The following is a 15,237-nucleotide window of genomic DNA, read 5'->3' on the forward strand; positions in this document are numbered from 1 at the left end:
TTACACTCTCGATGGAGTCAAAGATGGGATACTAGTGGCCAGTCCTAGTCCCCGTTTCACAAAGCCTTTGTAGCGTTTCGACTATCGTAAGTCGATGCTACAGTATAGGAGGTACGATTGCGACGAGAAAAAATAGACTTACGTGAGCTTTTCGAAACTCACTCAGAATACCTTGTGGGGGTCTCAGGGGAGGACTCTGATAAAGTCCCTGGAAGTATGGTACCTACCACCCCTCCCCGCCCCCCTCTCCATATGAAATACATGCATTGGGCCCTTGAACATGGTGATATTAGCAGCACCGTCCCTGTTGTCAGGTTTACAAAACACGTCAGCCTTACCCTTTTCAGGTGACATTAAGGAGGACAATGCTGTATTCAAAGTTGGTCGCTTGAACTAAGATAGATTAGTGATCAGCTGAGGATTACCTGGCTCCATGTCACGGGCAGATTGATAGGATCATTAGCCACCTGCATACTTTGATACTGAACTGGTTCAGGTTGATATGTAGAGGCATGTTTCTACGCTCTGAATGTGATAGGCTGATGATAGTTTGCTCAATGAAAATCTCTGACAGGGCCTCGACATGCTACGATCATGTCCCAGCGTTTGGCTGCATTTCGTGGGTTCGAATCCCACATCAGCTAATTATTCGTGATCTTTCTTATTATACTGTTATAGTGTCTACTTCAGGACAGCCATGTCCAAATATTTCTACTGACCAAAAACTATGACCAGGCTATATGATATTTAGTTATTATTATTCAATCTGCAACCTTGATCTTTATCACTACCGCAGACTACATTGTTTTGTCAGCTACCTTGTTCCTCTTTGTCACTTCCATTAATAACTGTATGTGACATTTATGGCCTTTATTGGTCATCCCCCTTGGCTGTGTCTGTCATCACATCAGTTGTAGAAGGAAGTGCTATTAGCTTCTCTATCTGTCCATTGTTGAATCTTTGCCTGTCTATTGTTGTTAAAAACTATATATATGTATGCTCACATCTATACTGTACGTGGGAGGTGAGATGTGAGATGTGAGTGTGGAGACCGGCATTCCGGAGACTGGCTGTCTTTGTGGGGACGACCGCGAGCAGGATTATGCCGCTCGCAGGAAAGGCCCTGGGGTTGAGCTGGAAGTCCGCTCACCTCATTCATGTATTCTTGTTTGTCATGCCTTGTGAAACCAACTAAAGAAGTTTGAACAATTAAACCATGCTTTCGTCTCATCAACGCATTCATCATCGTCAACATAACGCTCCTTATCGAATACCGGACTAATTCACCACGAGCCGATGACCACAGGCCTGCGTTGACAATACTGATAAAACCACACAGTGGAAGGGTAACAATATATTGGAAGGACAGCTTCTTTATTACAATGAGAGCAGACGCTTACATAACGAGGTTACTTTGACAATACGAGTAGTAAGTTGGATATAATGCCAGTCTTAGCAATATTCCAGTCTTAGCAATATTCCAGTCTTAGCAATATTCCAGTCTTAGCAATATTCCAGTCATGTTACGACAGCGAAGATTGGGGTTTGGTTTTCAGTAAATTCACACACTGCGGTCACGCTTTAGAGCAAATCCGGTAATATAAACCCACACGTTCCCACAACGCTAGCCATCCGTAACACTGACGATGCCAACATATATCACTGGAAGAAGCAAGTGAGTATGGTTTTAAGCGGCCCAATATCACTTAAGGGGACACTGGTTTCACACATTGTACACATGTTGAGAATCGAACCCGGGTCGTCGGCGTGACGAGCTAACGCTTTAACCACTAGGCTAGGTAACCGTCCCTACTGGAAGAAGTACTTGTGACAGTAGACTGGGTGTAGGGGCACGTAAGTAGCAAATATCATTTGCTATAGGGACGTTTGCTTTTAACCACAACCTGGTGTTTGGACACAGAACACGTTCCTCGACAGCAGCCTCTTGTACCCAATGCTGGGAAACAACAGTGACTGTTAATTTAATATATTTGTTAAGAAGAATGCTAACTCTTGATAATTTCTAATAATTTGTGCATTTTCGCTTTCTGTTTATTGGAGCATGTCGCAAGATTAGCCTTGCGTTATGTGATATACACGATCTCGATCTCTCTCTCTGTCTCTCTCTGTCTCTTTCTCTCTTCTGGTCTTCTGTAGTAGTAACCCTATATTTTTTAAAAACGCATTCAGGCTATCACCAGCCATTCCATGTACATAGGAGTACAGTCTGGCCTTGAAACTACAATAAAACACAAATTCTGTCCAATTTTTTCCAAGCTCAGGAAGGGGAGCACGTCAAACCTATGTACACATAAGCATAAGTCATGGTGATAGAAATGACAGCACTAAGTACTTAAAATTGTGGTCAGTTTTAATTACTGGATGGATGAGATTCATTTATAGTGTAGTGGAACTTTAATGCGATAAAACATGACCAGGGGGATTACTCTATGTTTGCAGACAACATGCCGCTAAAACAGGCTAATCTGTAAATAAACAGCATAATTGGCAGTACCCGTGTCAACGCCAACCTCCATTCCGACATATTACACTGTATCACTGGTTACTTGAATTTCTGGTAGCTAAGAGAGAGTTTGCTAGAAATAATGTTCATCGACAACCCTGTCCTCTTGTCAATATTGTCGTGAGTTCTACAGGAAATGAGCAAGTTAAACGTTTCTGTTACAACATATTTCACGAATCAGTGTTTCCCCACAATGTTCTGGTATGTGACTTGAGTTTTGAGTCTGGAAAAGATAAAATATTAAATGTTGATTTGAACTACGAGTTGCTGTGTTCTACACCAAACACACTCAGGAGAAACTATCAGTACATTAGCATACCTGTGCACTTCTTACTTGATGTGGAGCGGTGGTGTAGCCTAATGCTTACAGCGTTCACACGTCACGCCATAGGCCCGGGTTCGATTCCCTACATGAGTATAATGTGTGAATCCCTTTTCTGGTGTCCCCCACCGTGATATTGATGGAGTATTGCTAAATGAGGCGTAAAACCAAACTCACTCACCCACTCTTACTTAATGCGATTATCACGTGGCAAGGGTCAGACAAACCCGTCATTGGAATCACTGGCTACTCAGTCGAGACCCGGGTTCTCAAAGCGACTCACACAAAAATGATTGATATAACCCAGTTTACATTAACTCAGTGTTGAGCATTTAACCAAGTTCTCTGTTCACTTGTAAACAAATGTTCCCTTTGATGGCAATAGGCTGGACTATAGACTGTGTGTAAAGCAGGAGGTGCTGACATCACATACTGGACATCACAAGCCGCTGGGCAAAAGTAATCTTGCACTAATCTGGTATTTGTAATTAAAAGGCGAAAACTAGCCATGCTAACGGACAACATGATTTCCAATGGCAAGAGATGTGAGAAGTATATTTTGAAAGTCAGATTCTAAAGTCCTTTAATGGTATAGGTTGTTACTCGTCGACTTGCCCACTACCAAACTGAAACCCGCAAACGTATATGCACACAGAAGAATACAGTTTGAATCCAACAAATAGCAAAGAAGTGTAGTTTTACATTTAACCAGGTTTTACAAATCAACAGAAATTACTACAAAGTAATTACAGTGGTAATTCACAATATAGTGACAGTAGAAATTTCAAGGCTGCAATAGCAGTCAGACATACATTCCTGACAACTAACTATTATAAAAGTCAATTTATGAATTTCAACTGAATTCTAACAGGAACGAAAAAATCAAACATAATTAAAACACAATTATCACTTATTCATGACATAATATACATTGCTGCTTGTAAAAATTCAAATAAACAAAAGTATAAGTGTACAATCGCGATTCAAAGGTGCAATATTTTGTTCTTGGGCTTACTTCCATCGAAACGAAGCCCACGGGAGACCGAACCCAGTCATAGCGGGTGGGTATGCACTCAAGTGTAACGACGGCTTCCGATTGGCTGGTTCATTTGCTGATGCGCTGAAATTCATATACACCAGAAGAAGTTGTTACCCATAAAGAATGAATACATAGAGATGTTGGGTTTTGCAAATACATGTTCTCTGAATTTGGTGAATCGTTTGAACTCCGATTTCGAGGGCTCTTTTTATCGCGTTTTTTCAAGTTTATTGGTTGAACTGGCATTATTACGATTTGTTTCGGTAAGTGCATACCGAAAGGTATCAGAATCTGCAAAGTTGTACCTTACGTTGCATGTGACCTTTTAACAATAAAGTATGTTGACATATAACCAAGTTGAGACGTACAGACTGACACAGATTCTGAATCCTTCATGGGTTAGTTGGGTTTTTTTCGCTCACAAGTCTTTTTTCATTTAAATACTTTGCTGAGGATGCGCTTAAGTAAGCAAAAAACAAATTGTTTTTCCTGTGATCAAGTGAGTGAATGTAAACATCATCTCGTGAGTCTTTGAGATCCTAGCCTTTGTTTAAGACCAACCGTGAACCTCAGAGTTTACATACCGCTTAGTTTATATATATAATCTCTAAACAATCAAGGGAGTGCGACAGGGAGAGCGTCTTTGTGAAGCTAATTACACAAAAACACCGCTCTGGATCTACGAGTATGTAATTAAAGGTGGAAAAAAGTAATGATTTGCATTCCCGAAAAAAGTAGATGAAACGATTTGGGTTTGTTTCCACATATTCGCCTTTAACAACGTTAATTTCAAGACACGATAGTTGACACTGTGTGGTGAAGAGGAATCAAAGTATATTTCATGACTGAAATTCGGCCATAATAAAACACAATTTTTCTTGACTTTTCAGTTGTATGTGTCATGAGAAGAACGCTTTCCGTTTACGCTTGTGCTTGATGCATACTCTCTGATCAAATATAACTCAAACATCACAGGTGGCAGAAGGTCCACTAAAGTAAGTCAAGTCGGACTTCAAACGTTCATCCATTGGTAAAGACTGGTTAGAGTCTGTGACGCGTCTCCTTGGAACATGTTTAACTTTAAACACTGTAATCTTCATATATATAAATGTTCCCAGAGTTTCAAGAGTGATACTACGGAACATGGTGCTGGGTACAGGTACACATATATCCCCGTCTGCTGCCCCAGCCGGTCGAGATGAAAGCCATCAACAGGGACGTAGCGTTGGCCACCAACTCACCTGTTTAATAATGTCTTCAGAAATGCCGCTATGCTTTTGTGAAAAAGCAAAAGGACATGTAGCTAATGTGAGTTGTTTCAACATTTGTTGGACAAAGTACCTTTGTCCCGCCAGCACACATCTTGGTGGAGAAATCCTCACATGTCATATAATTAACTCTCCTCGCGACCTCAGCTCGTGACTACATGGAAACAACAAATGTGGGATCAGTCTGTGCGATGGAAAATTGTTGACAAGGGTCATCACTCTTTGAGGATAATACTAACTTGTGTTTGAACTCAGCTGAATACATTAGCTTATAAAAAACAGGCTGGATTTACCACACTGCTGTCTCTCGGGGGGCGATATTGTTCTGATCTCAACCAAAGATTGTCGTTCAGGTGAAAACACAATGAGAGTATCATGCTCTCAGTTTACACGCATCCAAATATTACGCCGTACATTATACGAGCATTGTTCATTTATTTTGAAATTATACTTGAAATATATTGAAAGATGCATTGCTTAATTTCAGAACAGTGATTGAACTTAAATGAAGCACTCTTGATTCCTTTACTATGTTCCCATCATCAGATACTGGCGTTAACATCAGGATAGGATGGCTGCACCAATGGTTTGACCAATTCTGTTCACTGAATCATATGAGTGTATTTGGCAACGTGTGTATTCATCAGCCGGTTTTACAGGTCAAGGCTCGATTATCCAGTCATGATGAATCTGCGACACTGCTGAATGGGATGTAAGCGTATCTGCCTCTCCCTCTCAGAGTCAACATATCAGGAAATAACAACCAGTGAAGATCTGGGTTAGAATTGGTCATCAGCAACTCATGCATGGCAACTAACAGGATCGGGTGATCAGGCTTGCAGTAATGGTTGACACATGTCATCGGTTCCCATTTCGATGCTTATGCTGTTAATCACTGGGTTATCTGGTGCAGACATGGTTCTTTTACAGACCACCGCCACATTTATTGCGGCGTTAAACAGCAAACCATATAGCTTTTTACATTGAAAACGACACATTTGATTAATCTTATATCACGTTAATCCGAATACCGTCCATCACCGTAAACCCATCAGAATTAAGATAGTTTAGGATAAAGAAAGATTGATATGACAGAATGTCGACAGTGCCAAAGGTTTTTCATTATATAATTGTGGTTATTAGGAAACCCAAAACTAACAAATCACGCTTCTATCACTGCGGAAGTAGAGACGATGAAGTGTTCAACCTGGTGGGTCATTTTTGATGTTCTACAAATGTAAATGAAAATAAAACTCATTGGCTGTACACCCCAAGTTTCAATATCGGTCGCCCTTTTGATGTAGCCACTGTACACTGGAAGAGGAAGAGTCTACTTTATGTACAAATGGTACCAGACGTGATGGCTCAATTAACCCTGTGGGCTGAGCCATAGCTTACCGGGCGTTTCATGACGAGAAGAAACACTGGGGGAATGCTGTGCCCATTATGTGGGTGAGAGGGCCAAGAGGTCCTCAAAGGTCATCGGCGTCTCATTCGCAAATGATGACACCAAGCCCCCCTTCCCCACCCCAGGAATGCGTCAGTAATTGCCCATCACTGGTTCTGGGCGGAACAGTTTACACATTAGGACGCAGGGTTTTTTACTCTGTCTCAACTCACATGCGTAGAATGAATAAAAGTGTCCACTGATCGCGTGACTCACTGTCCCAGTTGCAAAGCTGATCACGCCATTGGTTAGTAATGGCCAAGTAAGGCGTTGTATTGAGTCCCCAGTAAGGATCCGATCAATGAGAATCTCATATTACAGTTTGTTAGTGGTAAATATTTTAGGCCTGTGTCACCTTGTACTTCCACTTGATAGTACTGATAGTACTATCGGTCTTTCCTACTACTGCTCAAAGTGACCGCAATCACTCGACCACTTCCTCCCCACTGAAGGGTGTGGACAGTACACTGCGTTGGATTCCCCACTAAGTGTACAACCAATTCGTAATGCCCTAGTGATATGATTTTTGATAAAACCAGAGAATTGGTAGCGTGTTAACTTAAGATTCACCTGTATGAACCAAACTGCGACACTTGCATAAACTTTATAACATCAGCTGTACGAGCAATATTGTATTACTGATATAAACCTTATAACATCATTGCATTATTACATTAATATAAACCCCATTAGATGTAAACATTATTGTGTCACTGGTGTACATATTATCACATCACTAGTTTAAAATCATTACAACACTCGCATAAGTTATTATATAGTTCAGTCCACTAGCTGGATAAACTGCGTATACATTCAGACACCCGTTTCGATGTTTCTTGATTGTACAGAATACTACTTTGTTTGGGCTTGGGACGATCTCCAGGTTTCTTTAAAGCTCAAGTAAACAGTGAAGGATATCTGGAATATTGTTGCCGTGGTGATTGACGCAATCCGTTGGAAGTAGAAAGGTCATCAGATTAGCCGATGTACAAAGAGCAATGGGAAAAACATGGCGTGACTACTTTTTCACTGCTCGCTAATTTTGTTCAAATATGACATTTTTCTTGTCCTAATGTTCACGAAGACCCATTGACACTTTGACAATGCTCTGAATGGCAGCCACAATGAGATCATGGGAAGACTTGCATTACCAAGTACGGAGCAAGGAATGTCACTTGGTGCCGACAGATTCCAGATAAAACACAGATAAAAACATAAGCAAAAGGGTGGCCATGTAGTTGAAGTGTTTGCCCCTGATGATGAAGTTGTGGGTTAAGTCCATATCGGTGTAGGTTGACAGAAATGCATTAAGATATATGATGTATAAATAGTCGTCATTATCAAAAGGTGCAGTAGGTTTTCATTTCATACGTGGAATTGGTATTGTCTTGAGCAAAACATATGTATTGTTATTGTTACTGGATCCATATGATTGCAATTTAAATGTTTGTGTGTATGAAAATGACTCAAATTCAAACTGAATCAGTAAAGTGTGTTATCGTCTGAACTATCGATTGTAAGTATCTGTTGTATATTGTTTGAATGGTCTGAAAGGTTTCATGGAACGATTTAGATACTGGGGAGTGAGTGAGTGAGTGAAGATAATTTCACACATTGTACCCATGTGGGGAATCAAATCCGAGTCTTCAGCGTGTCGAGAGGACACTTGAACCACTTGTCTACCCACCCGCCCCTATCATACTGGACTTTGATGCCTCCCATATGAAGAATACATGAACAATTCTACATGTACGCTTGGCGTCTATTGGGAAATCTACTACCCATGATACCCTGTACACGTATGGCTGATATCGTCCATGAAATATAGTTCCCCGAGGCAATTCTGTGTGTATGCTTTTTGGACATATTGAGATCTGATAACCTTGGTACAAACCTACATGGTGCTTGACATTATCTATTTATCTACAGCCCTCTATCCTTATTATTGACTGCACATCGTTGTAGATGGACCATTCAGTATGTAGCCCTATATCCTGATCATCGACTGTACATCCTTATATTATTATAATGGATATTTCTAGAGCCTGTTTGCGCGAACCTGTGCATGCTCCACATCGTTACCCAGGGTAACCAAACCCTCATATGAGCCGCTATGACTTATTCCAGTGGGTACCCATTCACTGCTGAGTGAACAGAGGCAATTCATGAACAAAGCCACTTGCCTAGGGTGAGATAACATGTGTCACATGTGCTGCCTTGTGGGGCTGACTGAAATCCCAGGAACTCTCGGCTGAGTCAAGCTGCCAACCACAGAAATCCACCCAAGGACTGTCAGCGACAATCTTCAACTGATTTGTGACATTTACTGTATGCTAGGAACGCTCCACTGCCTTGTAGAAACCATGTATGTCCGATCCCAGAACAGGGAATCAGGTTCACTACGGTAGGCTGAGTTTTGACGACAACGATGACAAACTGGTTCGAAAAGTTTCAGGTCTGACATCACGACTTCCCTTCAGAGTTATGAATCGGACTAGAGGCACACAGGGCCCCGGAAAACAGTGTTTAGGTCGTCAAACGTGACAGTTGATATAAACCTATGTTTTTGATGAATCGAAATACTGCTTATGCTTTAGGAATGTGAGATGTGTTTGTAGAATTCGTTGAGCTTGAGACTGTTTGGTGGCAGTCCACGGTGACCGGGACTCTATCATGTACGACCAAAGGATGGAGCTACTGGTTGTACAAGAAAACATGACGATGAGTGATATGTGGACTAACCACTACAAACATCAATCATCTTCCCACCTTGCCAGACATTAGGGTTCTAAACAGACACGCCCATGTTGAGGACATCTGTCCGAAACAGTGATGTGTCAGCAGTGTCCTGGTCAGCCGCTGTGTCTACATCAAGACATGTGAGCGACTGAACACCACTGGAGTGTTGTCAGGATTAACAATAGGCGTGGTCAGACCATGAAATATAGCAAGGTGAAGGACACCACGGAAGATAATCAGCTACAACGATACACGCTTGGCATTGACATAATTATTAAGACTGAAGTCTATCCTGAATATTTTAGGGGTGATGATAAATATTGTTCCCCGTAAAAATACCAGCTGAGTTTGGCATGTTCGCTCATTAGACCCACCAAGGTTTGAATCCCACATTGATGCGCGTTTCTGTCCAAGACATAAGGAGACTGGGATGACAAGTACAATTCTTGTTTGGACGTGTTGCGTGCAATCCCATGCTCTACAGTATTATGTAACACACGGCAAGCTAACATTACACACTTGTTACACATCAGACAAATAATTGTTAGCTTCAGAAGAACCATGTTTGCAGTAGTTAAGTGGATTAAAGTACGTATGAGTTCATTAGACAAGGGCCGGCAAGAATCAGACGTGATCTTCACGATGTTGAATTAATAGGGGTAGGTCAGTCCGTTAAAACAAAAACAAAAACTGAGGACAGGATAAGTAATCATGATTCACCACGACAATACATGGTGAACACCAAACATGTTTATAACAGGTGTACACTTCTTTACTTTTTCACATTTCCAGGTACATTGTAACACCCTCAGTCCATACACTATGCTCTTGATGACACCCATGTAACAAGTGGCTGATCATAACGTACGCGCGACCTTGCTTGGGTCATAACGTAAGACCTTACTGGGTCATAATGTATGACCTTGATGGGTCATCATAACCCGACGGCAGGAATTCTGCTCATGCATAATAATGACAATAATAACAAGCCCTTTTGCTGCTCAGAACCAGTCACTTACCATTCGCATTCGCCAAAATATCACCGAATCCAATGTGGCCGTTCAATAAATTGTCAGTGGATGCCCTTTCTTGGCACACACACAATATATGTCTAACAACACAGTGGCATGGCTCATTGTTTTATGTACTTTTAGTCATTCCTGTGGTTCCTACCTTACGATCCACGTATGGCACGACCATGAACAATGTTCGGAGCATGATGCTTTTAAAATTCCATCAATGGAATAGGCCCACATTCAGCCAGTGAAAATTTCTTGACAACACGCCTGATCTTGTCTTTGTTTGGCAAAGCCAATGAATGGATTTATGACATCGAAGTTTCAGTCCTTTTGAATGCAGTGTGGGGGCAAGGAAATCATAATGAAAATGCGGACCTCGCCTTTGACATGTCTCTCTCGCGTGGCAAGTACACTGTTACCCGACTATCCGTTGTTCTCCGTGCCCTCAACTGACAATTTCTCAACTGACAGTGAGTTAGTTTGATATCTGTGATTAAGATGCGTCAAAAATGGAAATGTCCTCCTCCATCAAAGGCATTGGCAATGTCACCATCAAAGGCAAACCACCTTTAGCAAGTAACGAACAACGGTTTCTACGAAATATTCAACGACATCGAATGTCTCTAAAACGGTAGATGTCATTGGTTTATGTTGTCATAGTTGAAATGCACCAGTTGAAAAAGGGGAAATAATTTTAATGAACGCTGTTCTGCCCCAGTCTGGTGGTGGAGCGCACCGACAGGACCGAACATGATACACCATTATATGCAATCATCCTTGCATGAGGCGGTAGATAAAAGAACTTGGTATATGTTTACTAATGAGACCAGTATTGTAACCAAGGAGGAAATAACTGTCCTCAAAACTCTTTTCTACCAGATTCCGAAAAAGTACTACTAAACCCCTGTCTGAAATACTAACTTTAGTATTTGAACGTCTCTGCTCTTTGCAGGTAAATAAATACCCACTGCAGTTACTGGTGCTTAGACAATCGCCGAGATTAACCCTAGCAACTTGTATCAACAATCAAACTAAACTGATAAAAAATACTTTTACCACGTTGACCTGTTGACATAATATTTTACTCTCTATACTATATTAACAACCACCTAACCGTCAACCGTCAACCGTCAACCGCCAACCGCCACTCTAGATATGATCCAGACGATGTGTGAGATCGTCATGAGTGAGCAGGCATTTTCCAAGAGTAGAGTACTTCCATCATAAGCAAAACACCGTTACCTAGATGGGTTCGTCAAACTTCGGACATCACTTGAAAAACCCACAACATGTCTCTTGCTGATCATGTTTTTTTGCACCGATTTGCGGATAAAAACTTAGATGACCACGTCAAGAGGAAACATTTGACGTTCCTATCTCAAAAGAACGTGAAGACGTGGTCAGAAAGTGGCGGGTTTTGGCCTCGATGATCGTCGATTCAGGGTTGTTAGGTAAGCCATGTTCTTGCTGTGGACCAGACAAGGAATCATGTAACGTCATACTGATCGCTGAGGAGGATTAAGACTTGGGAAGCTGATGAAAGGTGAACCATTCAGTGAGGACAAACACCCAGTGCACAAATCGCTTGTTGTCCTGGCATTCTTATTATGTATTTCCTTCTGATGTCCATCTGCTCCTAGTCTGTCATACATCCTAGGAGTGTGATTCGGTTAATCTAGATTACTGCTGTATCCGGACTCATTTTCATTATGTTAGTTAAGTTAATAGAAGCGAAAAAACACTCCTCACACTCATACGAATTCACTGCCCCAAATCAGAGTGTGTAAAGAGTTATATTTCAGATACTAGTGTTACTCTAAAATGTCACAGACTTGAAGCAATCTGTGGGCGGAACCAACCACACTACGACGACAAAGACATGGCACGTGTGGAGAAGAACGTCTACGAAATTCCCCAAAGTCTTTAGCAAACGTGTATCACTCTCACTCTCTCACACAATCTCACTCTCACTCCCTCACTCTCACTCACCCTGCCACTCTCATGTTCAGTCACAATCGCAGTCACACTCTCACTCTCTCTCCCACTCTCACTCTCTGCTCACACTCTCACTCTCACTCACAATCACAATCACACCCACACTCTCTCATTCCACCCTCTCCCTCTCTAATTCACCCTCTCACGCTCACACTCACTCACCTCTCACCCACCCTCTCACTCACTCCCCTTTCTCTCTCTCACTCTCAGATTCTCACTCACCCACTCTCTCTCCCACTCGCGCTCTCTCTCCCACTCACACCCTCACTCACCCTCTCACGCTATCACGCTCTCTATCTCTCTTGCCTCTCACTCACAATTTCATTCCCACCTTCACTCTCCCTCTCTCATTAGAGCCTTGAAAACTAATTTTCACCGAAATCGTGGAATTGCGTATTTTCCCGGAGATGCGACAACATGCAGTATGAAATGATACTTTTGTTAATCCATACATTATAAGTTCCTGATTTACATAATCTGTGATGATATCTAGTTTCATTACTGAATAGATCAAGTTTTGTTAAAAAAAACAAAAAAAAACAAACAAAAAAAACAAACAAACAAAAAAAACAAAAAAAAAAACAGAGCGTGTCTTTATTGACTGTATCTTTAATCGTTTCTAGTGTGTTCCCTACCTAAAGATGTATTTATTTCAAATAAGGTTTATTTTGTATCTCGGGTAGCTGTTTCGTACGTCGTCCAGGGAGAAATACTAAATGCTAATGTAATTCACAAAGCTGTGCAACAGCTTTTGTTCTCAACATAACCACTAAAATATATCTGCTAAGATAAATACCTTTATTTTCACTTTGGCGCGGGTTCATGTACACAAGGCCTTTGGTGCCTTGTCAGAGAGGAATGAAACTAGAAAAATAAAAGACCTTTATTAAAATGAGTGGGCGAGTAGACTGTAAAGGTCATTAGTGACACGTGACCACTAAATGCTCTACCCGGAATGCCAGTGCAAGGGTTTCCCACACCTTTAGGCGAGAAACATTTAAACAGCGCGCTCCCTGGCTTTGTTGTCACGTATATACACTGTTTCTGTGTACTGGAAGCATTTTCTAATATAGCCCCAAGTAATTAGGAAAATGCGCCAAATGTCATGCAAGCACTTGTTTCTCAGTGTGGTGAGGACATTTTTCTCCAGAAATAAGGCACCTGGGGATTGCACCCATCTCCGTGTGATCATGCTGGAGCGGTCTTTATTAACATACAGCACGGGACATCAAGGCATGTGGCGGCACTGAAGTTTAGTCAAACTATTCATGTTCAGTCGGGACTTAAGACCTGTCGGGGTTTAAGGGCTCTACAAACACCCCATAGTAAAATTGTTTGAATGGACATCAACTATTTATGAATTAAGATGTTAGTAATGTCTTTCATGTGGTTTCATTTCAGGGAAGAGACACCATAAAACACTATCTCAACAAAGCCACAAACGTATTGCGAACCACCGTCCGACCCCTCAACCCATTGGTCCCATAGTTGATAGGAATGTTTCACTTTCTACTGTGGTGCTTTCTTCCAGCTCATCCCTCCTTTATTATACGCCAGAAACTACTCAGTAGTATCAGTACAACATACATTTGTGATTTGTTGACAGGTAAGCACTATTCCAACAGGACGTCAGAAGCGAACAATATACAATATACAATATACGATTTGGCAGGAAGTGTTTGCGTAAGTGAATGTGATGTAATTTCTTGCATTGTCAGGAAAGGTATTGCTTGTGTGAAACTTCCATACACACTCTCCCAAAATAGAAATACATAGGTGTATTTTCATGAATTTAATTTGCTTCCATATGTGAGATAACACATGTCATTCTGGAACCATTCATGAAGGCGTCCGTTCCCATTTGGGCGTTGTCTTCAATATCTATTGTGGTGGCCACCATGATAACCCTAATACTGCTTGACATCGCCTCGGCGTGAACTAAAGTGGAATTGTGGACCATTCCTCTTGCAATGCCAGTTGATGTAAAGCCTGGAGCGCAAGTCGACGTTTACAAACGCCTCGGTAGAGGTCATCCCACAACTGCTCGATGGGGTTGAGATCTGGCGATATTGAAGGCTTCGGAACACTATAATGTTCTCATTCTGAAAATACATGTGCTGTGTGAGGCTAAGCAGTATCTTGCTGGAATCCGTGCGATTTCGTCTCCGAATAGCAGCTAAAGTACCCTGAAGGCACACAAAATTAATTTTCTTCGTGATATGCCTGCCCACATCATGATACTGTCTACTATACACCAGTCAGCCAGAGCAAAACGTTTATTTCGACGTCGGAAGACACGAGCTGGTCGATCACGGTATTGTAGTAGAAAGCATGTTTCGTCACTGATCGATACACATCGCCAGTGTTGTAGACTCATAAATTGAACGCTACTCGCTTGTTCAGTTACTCAACGCAGGTTCAATCACTCAGACCAGTTTGCGTAGCTATAACTGTTAATTTCAGATACTAGTACTGTACTAACCGTTCGTGCGTTAAAGGAATTGTTTGCGTATTCCATGAATTCGACGATTCCAATCTTATTTATGGTATTTTGATTGCTGTGGTCTTCTGGGTTGAACGCATGTTTATCCATTCTCATTTTTAACGAAATTTCACTAATTACCCAAGTAGTTAGATCATTACCCCTATGTCACCAGATTTCTTTTCAGCTGGCATTTGTTTTCTAAATAAATGCTGTAATTTTCTGTTTCTGTCATACTCCACAATACACACAGAATTTATCAGTTCCAAAACTTCCAAATACCGAGGTTTGCAAACATAACTGAAGTTTGCAAATCGATAAACCCTGCGAATTTAGATCACTACTCTCAAAATGTTCGCTGGCCAAAGAACTTCTTAAAGCTGTTCTGAGCACTTATGAACG

The sequence above is a fragment of the Haliotis asinina genome, chromosome 1 (genome assembly GCF_037392515.1).
Source record: "Haliotis asinina isolate JCU_RB_2024 chromosome 1, JCU_Hal_asi_v2, whole genome shotgun sequence".
Lineage (NCBI taxonomy): Eukaryota > Metazoa > Mollusca > Gastropoda > Lepetellida > Haliotidae > Haliotis > Haliotis asinina.